The sequence below is a fragment of the Sus scrofa genome, chromosome 15 (assembly GCF_000003025.6).
Source record: "Sus scrofa isolate TJ Tabasco breed Duroc chromosome 15, Sscrofa11.1, whole genome shotgun sequence".
Lineage (NCBI taxonomy): Eukaryota > Metazoa > Chordata > Mammalia > Artiodactyla > Suidae > Sus > Sus scrofa.
In genome coordinates this window covers 30,221,911-30,235,824 of record NC_010457.5, presented here as the reverse complement: position 1 = coordinate 30,235,824, position 13,914 = coordinate 30,221,911, and positions in this window count along the sequence as shown.

Sequence of the window (13,914 nt, the reverse complement as noted above, 5' to 3'; positions counted from 1 at the left end):
TGGCTAAGGAGCAGGCGTTGTCACTGCTGTGGCTCTGGTCACTCTTGCAGCACGGGTTCAATTCCTGGCCTGGGACTTCTGCATGCCATGGGTGTGTCAAAAAAAAAGTCCCTTTGAGCCCCTGTACCTGTTCCCTCACCTGTAAAAGGCTACATGCTAGGCTCAAGTCTGGCTCCACTTTGCATATTTAGGAGATCACATTTAAGCTAGGTGGTCAAACGCTGTCTCGGCTTCAATCACGGTGCTAATCACCCACTCAAAAGCTGTTCCCATCATTGGAGAAGCTTCTAGAAAAAACAGGATCCATTAGGTTTGGGGAAGACCGTAGCTATAAAACCCCCAACTTACAGGGACAGCAGGGAAAGCACCACTCAGAGCGGTGGGGGCGGTGGGAAGGCAGGCAAGAGGAGGTACTTTGGGGATCCCTTCCTGAAAAGCTTTCCAGCTCTTGAAGGAGCCAGCAGCTCACCCTCTCGGGGGATGAGCCGTAACAGTCAACCCTGGTGTGTGAGCCGTGTGTCTGATTAAACCCAACGTTAGAAAAGACAGCCTCAGCCTGTACCCCGCATCTGGCCCTCTGCAGCCCACAACTCCCATGGGACAACTGCCCGGTCCTGCTTGTTATACACTCAGCACGGTGTCGGCCAAGGCCAAGGGGTCTAGGGGGTGACTCGGTGTAACTCTCTGCTTCATCCCCCTCCTCTGGCCCTTCTCCCCTCCTCTGGCCTTTGCCAGCACATCCCGCCGTATCCCTCTGATAAATGGCCAGGCCTGGCGTGCAGCGGAGGGCCATTTTGGGGGCCCTGCAGGGAGCTGTGTAGGGCCTTGTTCTGCCTGACACTTTTATTAATCACTCAGCCTGGAAGATAAACGGCTTGTTAATTAAATTTGCAGATGTTGCTAAATTGGGAGGTGTTCTGATTGTTCCGTCCCAGGAAGATCGAATGGTCCCACACTGGGCCTCAGAGGGGTCAGCCTGGGCGGGACCAGGACACCCAGGATTAGGCCCAGTGGTGACTGTCAGAATGCTGGTTGGCTTGGCAGAGCACTCACTCCTTGCCAGGCCCTGCACGAGCCGACCTGGGCCCCAGGGGCCTGGGTGCCAGCTGCTCACACCCCTGGAGGCCTTAAGCAACTTTCTACCCCTCTCCAGGCCACTATGGGGTCATCTCTGACAGATGGGAGCCCTCGCGGCTGTGGCTTCTGCGAGCCTGGGGGCCGCCACCCTCGCCACAAGAGGGAGAGGCCCCAATTACCAGTCCAGCGGGCTGTCAGCACCCATGGCTCCAGCATGAAGCTCCCCCAGGGAGCCTCCTTTGGGAAGTGGGGGGCGATCAGGAAACTCTGATCTTAGTGTGGTACCTCAGAGATCTGTGGGTTTGGGAAGGGGTGAGGAAGGGGCCCAGGGGTATGGAAGCCCAACTGTCTGTGGGTCTAGGATATTGGGGGTGTCTGGGGAGTCTGCAAGTTCAGAGGAGTCTGGGGTTCAGGGGTCTAGAAGGGTCTGAAGCTGGGGGACACTTTGTAGGGGATTGGAGGACTGGGAAGGCGAGGCCGGGGGTCTGGGAGGTTTGGGGGCCTGCTGGGATCTAGGTCTGAGGATTTAGGGGTGGACAATAGGGGGCCTTGGGCTGTCTGAGGGTCAGTGTCTTAGGATCTGGTTCTCAGGACGGTTTGAGATTTGGAGTGTCTGGGGAGTTGCTGGATATGGGGGGGGGTCTTCAGAATTTAGGGATAGGGAGACTTGGGATCTAAAAGTGCCTGGGAGTTGTGAATCTCTGGTCTCAGATAATCTTGGGGAGTCTAAGAAACCTGGGGCTCTGGAACGGTTTGAAGGAGTGTGTATTGTGGGGAGGGGGGGTGGCCCTGAGAGCCCGCAGTTAAAAGCTGAATGTAGCCCAATATCGTCACCTAGTGGGATTCCATCCGCATTACAGACAGAGAGGTGGAGCCAGGATCGCAGCATCCCCTGCCCCTCTGGCCTCCGCTCTTCGCTCTCCCAGCCTGGAACGCTCCAGGGGCTCAGCGCTCAGCTGGGAGGAAGAGAGAGAGCCGAATCCTCAGGCTTACCCACGTGCAGGCTGGGAGCATGTCACCGCCGCAGCTTCAGAGCACAGAACAGCACCCGGGGTGCAGGGGACCAGCCACATGAGTTTATTGAACCAGGAAACTGGCATTTTTGAGTAGATCGTCTGACAAGGGCAATGCTTAACACACTTGCTTGTGTGCACGCTTTCATTCACACCCTACTTTGAAGGTCAGGCGCCATGCAGTTGCTAATGGAAAGGGATTTAATCCTGAGTCTGCCCTGATCTAGGACTGGGCTGGAGGCTGCGCGCATTCCCCACCCCTGGGGTGTCCGCGCTGGTCTGAGTTCAGAGCCCGTGGTCCTGCGGGGCTCTTGTGAAAAGTCTTAGTTCACAGCTGCGTAGTTTCAGCCCTGGGTCTGTCCTCCAACCACCGGGGGACAGTGGATCTTGGTCCTGTCGCTGGAGAGCTGGCCAGCCAGGAGAGGAGACAGGACCTGAAGGTGGGGACCAACCCGCAGTGTGAAGCGGGCAGTGACAGGGTCATACTCAAGAAAGCGGGTGGATGGGAAGAGAGGGCACATTCCTGCTGGGCACATCCGGGGACACTTACCTCCCAGGAGAGGCAGTACCAGAGCAAGAAAGTGTGATTTAAAGAGAAACCGGGTAGACAGAATAGCACGAGCAGACTTTAGCATCACTTGCGGAGCAGCACTGGGGGTTTGTGAGCTGGGAAGGGGCAGGAGCCTGGAGACGAGGCTGAAGGGAGGCACCAGGAGGGAAGGCGGTGGGAGATTTCCTTTAGAGGGAGTCATGATTGCTGGTTTGGTGGATGACCTGGGGAGGCTGGGGGCAGGGCCAGACCAGAGGCTGTGCCCTCATCTGGGGAGATGACAAAGGTCTTTTCCATCATAGTTTATCACAGGATGTTTAATATAGTTTCCTGCTATACAGTAGAATGATGTGAATAATAATAATTTGATAATTATGCTAACAAGTGTTGAGTGCTTACTGTGTTTGGTAAATCATTTAATGTTTTTAACATCCCCCTATTAAAAAAAAATTTTGTTGGCATAGAGTTGATTTACAATGCTGTGTTAGTTTCAGGTGTACAGCAAAGTGATTCAGGTATACATATACGTATATCCATTCTTTTTCAAATTCATCTCCCATCTAGGTTATTTCAGGGTACTGAGTAGAGTTCCCTGTGCTGTATAGTAGGTGCTATATAGCAGGTCCTTCTTAGTTATCTGTTCTACACGGTAGTGTGTACATGCCAAGCCCATCCCCGCAACTGATCCCTCCCACCACAGTTTCTCCTTTGGTAACCAGAAGTTTCAGAATCTATGTGTTTGTTTTCTGTTTTATAAATAAATTCTTTTGTATCATTTTTATTAGATTCCACATATAAGTGATAAAACATACGGTATTTGTCTTTCACTGTCTGATTTACTTCACTTAGTATGATAATCGCTGGGTCCATCCATGTAGCTACGAATGACATGATTTCATTCTTTTTTATGGCTGTTCCATTATACAATGATGTACCATATCTTATCCGTTCATCTGTCGACAGACATTTAGGTTGTTTCCATACCTTGGCTATTGTAAATAGCGCTGCAGTGAACACTTGGGTGCACGTGTCTTTTCCAATTAGAGTTTTCTCTGGATAGATGCCCAGGATTGGGATTGCTGGATCAAAGGGTAATTCTATATTTGTTTTTAAGGAACCTCTCTACTATTCTCTGTAGTGATTGCACCAGCTTACATTCCCACCAACAGGGTAGGAGGGTTCCCTTTCAACATCTCTGTATTGCTAAATCAGAGCACAGAGAGGTTAAGCCACTTGCCCAAAGTCACCCAGCTATTGGAGCATCTGGCTCCAGAGCCCTTAATCCCTCTGGGCCACTGAGGTGAAGAGAGAAGTATGCTTTAGGACACCTGCAGTTGCCCTAGGCCCTCCAGGACTGTGTCCCTAGCCTTCTTTTACCTTCTGTACGCCTATCACCAGCAAGTTTCCATCTATGAGGCGGGCTCCTCAGGCTTGTACCAGACGTGGTTACCCAGCCCTGTTCTCTCTGTGGATGCTGAAAGCCTGCCCTCCCAGTCTTCCTGGATTTGGAGGGAAGGTCATATTTTACAAAGGAGAGGGGCCACCAGCCATCTCTCTGACATGCGTGACAGGCCAGGGTTGGCAGAAGATTAAATGCCTATGGGTGTGAAGTGCGACATGCAAGTTCATTTCCTCCAGAAAAGGAAAGTCTTGACACTCCAGCCAGATGTTGAGACGGCCCAGGTCCCAGGAAGCAGGGTGTGTCAGCTCTGATGGCAGTCTGATGGTGCAGAGCTGGCTGCCTCAGCACTTGGTCAGGACCCCAAACAGACTTTTCCAAGGGTGACACAGAGAGATGTTGGTCAGAGACCCCACACCTCCTCCCCTATTGACTAATGACAGCATGGGCTCCACGGGATGCAGTGACTTACTCTAGGCACTATATTAACCATAAACAGTGCAAAGGTCACTGCTGGGGTTTCCAGGATGTGATGAGTAGAAGGGTAGAATAGCAAGGATTTCACAAGAAAATATTTTGGGAGAAAAATTCACTTTCAAAAACTTGAAATGCATGTATTACAGATATTTTAAAATGGTTTTTCAGAGGAAAACAACATTACTTTCTTCATGTAGATATGACAGTAAGAAATCATGGCTCTTTGATACACACACAATTGACAGAAGTCCCCTGGAGAATATTCCCCGCTCACTTTGATGTCAATGGTGTGTGTGTGTGTGTGTGTTGGTGTCAATGGTGTGTGTGTGTGTGTGTGTGTGTGTGTGTGTGTGGTGTGTGTGTGTGTGTGTGTGTGTGTGTGTGTGTGTGTGTCTATCCTGCCACTAGAGGGCGACAGAACATGGTCTTAACTCTAATGTCTAGCCCTTCCTTTGTCCTTAGGTTTTTGAAGGGAGAATGACTTTTGATTACCAACCAAAATGGCTGGATTTAGGGAGTTCCCATTGTAGTGAAGCAGAAACGAATCCGACTAGTATCCATGAGGAAGCAGGTTCGATCCCTGGCCTCCTGCAGGCCAGGGATCCAGCTTTGCATGTGAGCTGTGGTGTAGGGTGGATTGGATGCTGCGTGGCTGTGGCTGTGGCTGTAGTGTAGGCTGGCAGCTGCAGCTCCAAATAGACTCCTAGGCTGGGAACTTCCATATGCCGTGGGTGTGGCCCTAAAAAGAAAAAAAAAATATGGTCAAATTTATACTTCTATCCACCAGAAATTTCCAGCTTCTATCCACCAGAAACTTCACTATCTTCTTTAAGCATCTTTATAAGCCCATGAGGGAAGGGATTTTAAGGATCAGAGAAGTTAAGCAGTTTGCCTGAGGTCCCAGTTAGGAATCAGCTGAGCTGGGATTTGAACCCCGGTCTGCCCAACCTCATTGCCAAGGACACTCTACCGCCAGGATCCAGGCCAGTACAAAGATCCCCGGACCCTGGCCTTTCTGTAATGCATCTTCTTCTTCCATAATTTGAGGTACTGTGGGTCTCAGCCCCCCACTCGCTCCCACCCCCACACCACCTCTGGCCCTGGGCAGCACCAGAGGATCCCCAAGTGAAACAAAAGCCAGAGCAAAGCATAGGCACCCACACAGTTCTCTGCTTCCCTGGCAGACCAGCCAGGCTGTGTGCAGTGTCCCTAGCCCGTGTGGCCACCATGCCAGGCTGTGCTATAGGCACTGGGGGTGGAGCCCTCCCCTGCATTAACCACACCGAGGGCCCAGCTGCACCTCATGCTGATGGGTCCAGGGTGAGAGCGGGCACTAGCTTCCCTGAGAAATAGGGGAAATAAGGACGTGATGTTGGATGGAGGGAAAGTCCTTTTCAGCCTCTGCTCAGAATTTCAGCTGCGTCCCAGGTTCTGCTAAAAGCAGCCTCAACCTCCAGCTGAGTCAGCCTGTGGTGAGAACCACAAGTTTCGGACAAGGCAGTGGATGAAAAGGAAGAGAGGTGCCAGAGGGAGGAGAAGGACCACCCCCACTCAGGGATGCCCCGTGTCACCACGCCAAGCTCTGAGCTGCCCAAACTTGGGACCTCCTCTCCCCATTTTACAGAGAGGAGGACGGGGACCCAGGCTGATGTGCTCACCTGTGCAAAGTCCCACCCAGGCCTCTGTCACCCTGCATGCCCAGTGTGGGACAGCCCCACGGTCACTATGGAAGTGCTCCCATGCCCGTCCTCTCTCCCAGGCACAGCCAGTCCCGGGAACCTGCTGGCCACCTGGATCACCTCACACTCCCCAGAGCAGCTTCAGGAGCTGAAGCTCTGAAGAGTAGGTACAAAGCGATAGAGAACGTTCTGCTCCAACCAGCTGTCCTTCTGGAATAAAGGAACAGGGCTAGTGTCTGCAGATGGGGATGGGGCACCCAGGAGCCTCTGAAGAAGAACACCAATGGGGACTACTGTACAGCACCGGGAATTACTCTGTGCTGTGGGGTAACTGACTGCGAAAAGAACCCAAAAAATTGTATGCATATGTATGTATGTATTGTGTGTGTGTGTATGCATTGTATGTATATGTAGAACCAATTTAATTTGCTGTACACCTGACATTAACACAACTTTGTAAGTCAATTGTATTCCAATAAATAAGATAAAACAAAATCAAGTCAAATCAAATAAAAAACAAACATCACTTGAACAGACTACCCGAACCTGTAAGAAAGCCAGGGACCCCATGGGGACCAAAAGCTAAGAGGGACTGAGAGCAGAGTGATAAGCGACACCTGGAGCTGTGGGTCCAGAAGCATCTGGAAATGCCCCAAACCCACAGCCAATCATTTTAATAGCCATATAGCAGGGAAGGCCAGGCCTTGGGCCCAGATGGAGTGTCAGGACTGAGGCACAGCTCCCCGCCCAGGTAAAGCTAGAACCTGTGAAGAGCTATGCTCCTAGGGAAAGGTGAGGTGGGGAAAGGAGCCGGCAAGAAAATGTGTCTGGCCTCAGAAATGGAGGAGGAGGAGGAAGGGAAGAAGGAGGAGAGGAGAAGGTGGGAAGAGGGGAGGAAGGATGGGGGGAGGGGAGGAAGGAGGGGGAGGGAGGATGGAGGAGGGGGAGGGAGGATGGGGGAAGGAGGATGGGGGAGGGGAGAAAGGATGGGGAGGGGAGAAAGGATGGGGAGGGAGGAGGGGGAGGGGAGGGAGGAGGGGGGAGGGAAGATGGGGAAGAGGGAGGAAGGATGGGGAGGGAGGAAGGATGGGGGAGGGAGGAGGGGGAGGGGGAGGAAGGATGGGAGTGGGGGGCAGAGGAAGAAGAGAGAGATTTCTCGCCCTTCCACCAGCCCCCAGACGACTTAAAGATTAAGTTAAACTTAAAGAAGTTTGTCTTCACATGGATCTTGGGTCTGAGTTCACACCCGGAAGAACCTGAGCTGAGACTTTCAGAGACTTTCAGTGCCGGTTGGTCCAAGAGGCCGCACTCCAGGGGCCCCTGGAAGAAAGCAGCACGGAGCTCCCCACCAGCGGAACCCTCAACCCGGGCCTCTCCTATTTCTCCCGGGCCAACTCCAAACTCCCAAGGAAAATGGAGCCAAAACATGCAGAAACACTCCACCCGCAGCAAGTGTCAGCAGACACGGCCCCAAGACCACCCAAAGACCGAGCCTAACAGAATTATCGGGAACACAGGAAAAAAGTCGGGGGTTCTAAATGTTTACAGAAATGAAAGGGGGAAATTAAAAACACGCGCAGGGAACACAACACAATCTAGCAGATTTCACAACCAAATGCAACAGCTCAAAATATAATAAAAATTTTTGAGAGGCAAAAATGGCTTAAACATCAGATTAGGCACATCTGCAAAAGAATTCATGAATTGGGGAAAAAAAAGGCTGAAGAGATGGAAAATAAGTTGGAATTCCCCCCAGGCCCCACGGGGAGAATAGCCCTTGATAATCCAGGGACCTTTCATCAATGAAAATTTCAGCAACTGGTGGCTAGATTCCTGCGGCTCCTTCAGAGCAGACAAGCCCAGGCAGAGGAGGCTCTAAACAGACCTGCCTCTGCCTCATTAACGCCTCCCCCTGGCCAGCCCTCCAGTCGTCTCTGAAAGGCACCAGGGGATAATTTGAGGGAGTGAGATTGACTCTGTGATTTGAAGCTCCCCCTTCCCGTTAAAATTCTCAGCCTATCTATCTTCCAGGAATTTACCTCAAACTAAGCCTTTGGGGAAGAGATTCTGTTTCCAGGCTATTCTGTCTGGGCAAATCACTTCTCAGATTCCTCTCTACAATGACCAGGTCTCTGAAGGCCCTGCCAAGACTAGTATTCTGTTACTTCATGACATTCTGAGATGATGGATTCCAGCTGTATCCTTTCAGTTCGACTTTCTATACTCAGGATGAGTCAGAGACCAAGGGATGCTTGCAAAGATCTAGGCTGAAATTCCACCATTAGAGAATCATTTCTTTGGAGGTTAAACATTGCCCCACTTAGATTTCAATTTAAAAAGTTTTTTCTCGGACTTCCCATTGTGGCGCAGCAGAAATGAATCTGACTAGGAACCATGAGGTGGCAGGTTCCAGCCCCCGCCTTGCTCAGTGGGTTAAAGATCTGGCGTTGCCATGAGCTGTGGTGTAGGTCACAGATGCGGCTCAGATCCTGTGTTGCTGTGTCTGTAGTGTAGGCTGGCAGCTGTAGCTTTGATTTGACCCCTAGCCAGGGGAACTTCCATATGCTGCAGGTGCAGCCCTAAAAAGCAAAAAAAAAAAAAAAAAAGTTTTTTCTCCATCAATCTCACTCCTAGGCATATATCCAGACAAAGTATTCATTGAAAAGGATACATGCACCCCTATGTTCACTGCAGCACTATTCACAACAGCCAAGACACAGAAACAACCTAAATGTCCATCGATAGATGAATGGATTAAGAAGATGTGGTACATGTACACAATGGAATACTACTCAGCCATAAAAAAGAACAAAATAATGCCATTTTCAGCAATATGGATGGGACTAGAAACTCTCATACTAAGTGGAGAAAGTCAGAAGGAGAAAGATAAATACCATATGATATCACTTATGACTGGAATCTAATATATGGCACAAATGAACCTATTTACAGAGAAGAAACAAACTCATGGACATAGAGAATAGACTTGTGATTGCCAAGAGGGAGAGGGAGGGAGTGGGAGAGACTTGGAGTTTTGGGTTAGTAGATGCAAACTATTGCATCTGGAGTGAATAAACAATGAGATTCTGCTGCATAGCACAGGGAACTATATATGATCACTTGGGAAGGAATATGATGGAGGATAATGCGAAAAAAGAGGAGTTCCTGTTGTGGCTCAGCAGAAACGAATCTGACTAGCATCCATGAGGACAAAGGTTCAATCCCTGGCCTTGCTCAGTGGGTTAAGGATCAGGTGTTGCCATGAGCTGTGGTGTAGGTTGCAGACGCGGCACGCATTTGGCATTGCTGTGGCTGTGGTGTACGTAGGAGGGCAGCTACAGCTCCAATTTGACCCCTAGCCTGGGAACATCCATACGCCTTGAGTGCGGCCCTAAAAGATAAAAAGACACAAAAAAATGTGAAAAAAGTAATTAGGTCACTTTGCTGCACAGCAGAAATTGACAGAACATTATAAATCAACTATAATAAAAAATTAAAAAATTTTTTTTCACCTGGGAGTTCCCGTGGTGGCTCAGTGGGTTATGAACTCAACTAGTATCCCTGAGGATGCGAGTTTAATCCCTGGCCTTGATCAGTGGGTTAAAGATCCAGTGTTGTCACACGCGGGGGTATAGGTCACACACAAGGCTCAGGCCGCAAGAGTTGCTGTGACTGTGGCTCTGATTCAACCTGGGAACTTCCATATGCCACAGGAGCAGCTCTAAAAAGAAAAAAAAAAAAGTTTTTTTGTCCAATTGTCCAGGGGAAGGGTGGATGAGAATTAAAGACAGCATCGATTATAATGCCTTGAGGTGAGTTGTTGTAACAGATTCTTTTCAACAAAACCAAACCTTCTGAGATGGATTTAATGGTGGGACAATGGAAGAGAAATGTGGCGGGTTGGTTATACCTAGGAGGGAACGAGAGGCCTGGCGGGATCCTGAGGAAGAAGTGAAGTTGAAAGGGATGAAAGTTCCTGCCTGGCCTTGGGAACCTATCACCTCTGGACGACCTACCCCAATTGGCCAGCAGGTGGCGGTGCAGGGCTGAAAACGAGTATTTCCGGTGGCTTTCAGAGACCCTTCACTTGGCGTTTTTTTGTTTATTTATGTTTTTTGGCCGTGCTTGGGGCATATGGAAGTTCCTGGACCAAGGATTGAACCCACACTACAGCAGTGGCCGGAGCTAGTGACAATGCCAGATCCTTCACCCACTAAGCCACCAGAAAACTCCCATCTGTCTTTCTTTTTTTTCTTTTTACAACCACACCTGCAACATATGGAAGATGCCTGGCTAGGGGTCAAACTGGAGTCGCAGGACTACACTACAACTACAGCAAATGTAGGTCCCAGATCCTAGCTGCATCCAGGACCTACGCCGCAGCTTTTGGCAATGCTGGCTCCTCAACACACTGAGTGAGGCCATGGATCAAACCTGCATCCTTGTGGGTACTAGTTGGGTTGGTAACCCACTGAGACACAACAGGAACTCCCCACTCCCCTGTCTTCCTTTTAAGGTGACCCCAGTGTTCACTCTGGAGAAAGGGACTGCAGGGCCCCCAGGGGCAACCAGATATGGGGCACTTGTGAAGGCTTCGTGACTCCGACCCTCAGCTCTGGTGGGAGGTGGGCGTGGTTTCTGCAGGAGGGGGCACATGGGGCATGTCCTGTCAGATTCAGGGAAAGTCACTGAAGGATAGAAAGAGATCTTAGGGGTAGAAATGTATAAACTTCTTGGGGCTGCACTGGTGAGGATGAGGTGTGGAGGGCATGCCAGGGAGCTGACGGCTTCCCCTGTGGGAGACCTGGGTTGAGAGGGTGTGACAGGGCAGGGCAGGGAGTGCGTGAGGCCACTGCAGCCCCAGGACCTCAGCTCCATGCGCAGAGGTGGGGAGCAGAGGCAGCTTGGATGGGAACTGGCTTGAGGCTGCCCCCTGTCTCAGCCGCTCCTCTGAGGTCCACTGAATAGCTGTGAACTCTATCTATGAGGTTGGTCCTTCAGGAGACAAATGCCTGGGGAAAGCCCCCACAACCTATATGCCTGTTTCTTGCCTTCACTTGCTGCAAGCAGCCCTCTGGATGGAGGGAGGAGCACGAGCCACTCAGAGCAGATGCCTGTGTCCAGAGAAAACTTTGTTCCTCTCCGGGAAGCCCTGAGCGTAAGCGTGAGGCCAGCACCCAGGCTGGCTGCCGCCTGGACCTGTGCCTTCTGAAGGACCCCTGTCCCATCACCATCAGCCACCCTGTGATCTAAGGCCATGTCGCCCACTCGAGCCTCAGCGTGGTGGTGGGTGGGGGCGGTGCTGAGTGCTTGTTAGACATTCAGATCCCAGGGCCGCCACTGGACAGGCTGAGGTTGATCTTGCAGCCGAAGCCAGCTGCCGGCATGTCCAGCAGCTCAAGTGATTCTTGCACCTTGATATGCGGACATTCTGCATCCAGGCCAGAGACAGAGGCTGGAGCTGAAGGGGGCCCTCTGGGCCACTGGAGCCATCGGGAGGCTGAACAGAGTCTAGGAGAGAACCCGGAAGGATGTAGGAGGGACATGGACAAACAATTAGCCAGGCTTCGTGCTACAGTGCCTTCTGCCTCCCCCCACCCCGTCTTCCCCCAGGAAGCACCCCCAAACTCTCCCCAGGAGACCAGAGCTCTCCATGGACTCTGCTAATCCCTCTGGCTAGTAGTTTGCCCAGGGCCTTTTTTCTGACCCAGAGGTGATTACAGTGGGCAGAATCATGGCCACAAAGATGTCCAGGTCCTGATCTCGTGTCCAGAATCTGGAGTATTCCTTACGGCTGATGGGACTTTGCAGGTGTGATTGAATTAAGTGTTTTGAGATGCGGAGGTGACTCTGGATTATCTGGGGGAGCCCAGCATAATCACAAAGGCCCTTCTTATATGAGGGAGGCAGGGGGGGTCAGAGTCAGAAAGTGGGTAGGAAGCCAGGAGCAAGGGATGCAGGTGGGCTCTAGAGGCTGGAAGAGGTCAGGAGAGGAGGGCTAGGGGAGAGCCCCCAGGAGGAATGCAGCCCCGCAGACACCTGGGTTTAGCCCCGTAAAGAACCATGAGATAATCAATGGTGGTTTCAGCCAAGAGCTCCAGGGCCATTTGCTGCAGCCACCGCAGGAAACTGACACATGATCTAGTTGGAAAATTTTCGTGGCTCCTGCTCAGCGGACGGGGCCAGGGACAGAGGTGGGAGCAGCGGCTCAGAAGCCACAGGCCCTCCTGCGGTGTGACTTTGAGTCCCTAATCTCTCCATTTCCCCACCCATGAAGTAAGGGTGGTGATGCCACCTGCATCCCACCTGCACACAGGAGTCTCTGAGACCTCCAGCCACTTCTGTCCCCTGAGACCCAGGTTCCCTGGGCTCCTGGAAGACGACCCTTCAAGAAGGCATGCTCCCCAGGGTCCTGGGCCCCCTTCTGCCTTTGGCGCAGACACACACACAGCACTTTGGGGAGTGGTCCTTTGGTTTAATATCCTGGCAGCTCACCTGCAGGATCGTCACATCTGTCTCCCAAATCCCGGGGCTCCAGGCTCCCTCCGAGGAACTGTCAGCAGCTTTAACTCTGATGGTGCATCCCTTGCACCCAAGTTCAGAGACCCATTTGAATTCTTCCCTTGTTCCGGGACCAGTGTCACTTCCTAGAAGCCCCTGAATGGAGGGCAGGGGTGTGGGTGTGTTCAAAGAGGCTTTCCTGGAGCAGGGCATGTGGCTGACAAAGTTTGACTCTTTTGTTCCAGGGTGGCCTCTGGAGGCAAGTGTGCATGTGGAGTGGGCTGGGAGAGGGGTGGCTGGGGCGCACACTTCCCCTCAGACCTATCTCTTGTGTCTAAGACCTACTATTTGTCATCTGATGGAACGGCACTCAGACAGGAGACTGGTGTGCAGTCAGGCTGATGAAGGTTCCGAGCCAGGCCGTGTCATTTACCAGGCAAGTGGCTCACACCCTCTGAGCCTGTTTTCTCATTACTTTCCTATGAATGCCAGCAAGCCCCTCTGTTTCGCTTCCTGAGATGAACTGGAAGTTTAGCCCTACCCTCTGAGCAAGGGCTTCAGATCTCTGAAGGAGGTGTGTGCAGGGTAGCAGGGACCACTCTCAGAGATCGCCCGGACCAGGCATCACCCCATCAGGCATCCTCCAATCTGATCCGCAGGCGAGATTGACAAGGCTCAGGGCTGATGGAGGAGCCTCGCCCCCTGCTGGCGGAATCAGGAAAGATACTTGGTGAGCTCTTGGAATGGTGGAGCCCCCACGCTAGACTGGGGGCGTTGCCCAGCTCTCCTCACCCTGAGCAGATTCCCATGTTGACCAGCTGGGGTAAGAAATCGGGATCCTGACTCTGCCAGCACCCCAACATCCGTGCCCCCAGAACAGGAGTCCTGCCCTTTCCCCAACCTGGCCACTTAATCTCCTCTGACCCCTCTATCCTCTCCGCCTCTTAATCTTTTGCAGAAATAATGATGCATATGCTGGAAGAGGGTGTGTGTGGCACTGGGGGGAGTCCCCCTTCCCTCCCTCTAATCTCAGTGTCAGCTGGGCCCTTGGGGCTCTGAGGGCGGTTCCTGCTCAGAGGGAAGTGATTTGAAAATCAAATTGGTGGGGCCAGAACATTCCATTCCTTAGCTGAGCAGTTTCCAACCAGGGCATGCAAGTGTGCCATCTGTCTGGGTATAATGGCCCTGAGAGGGATGGTCTAGGGGCCCCGCAGGGCG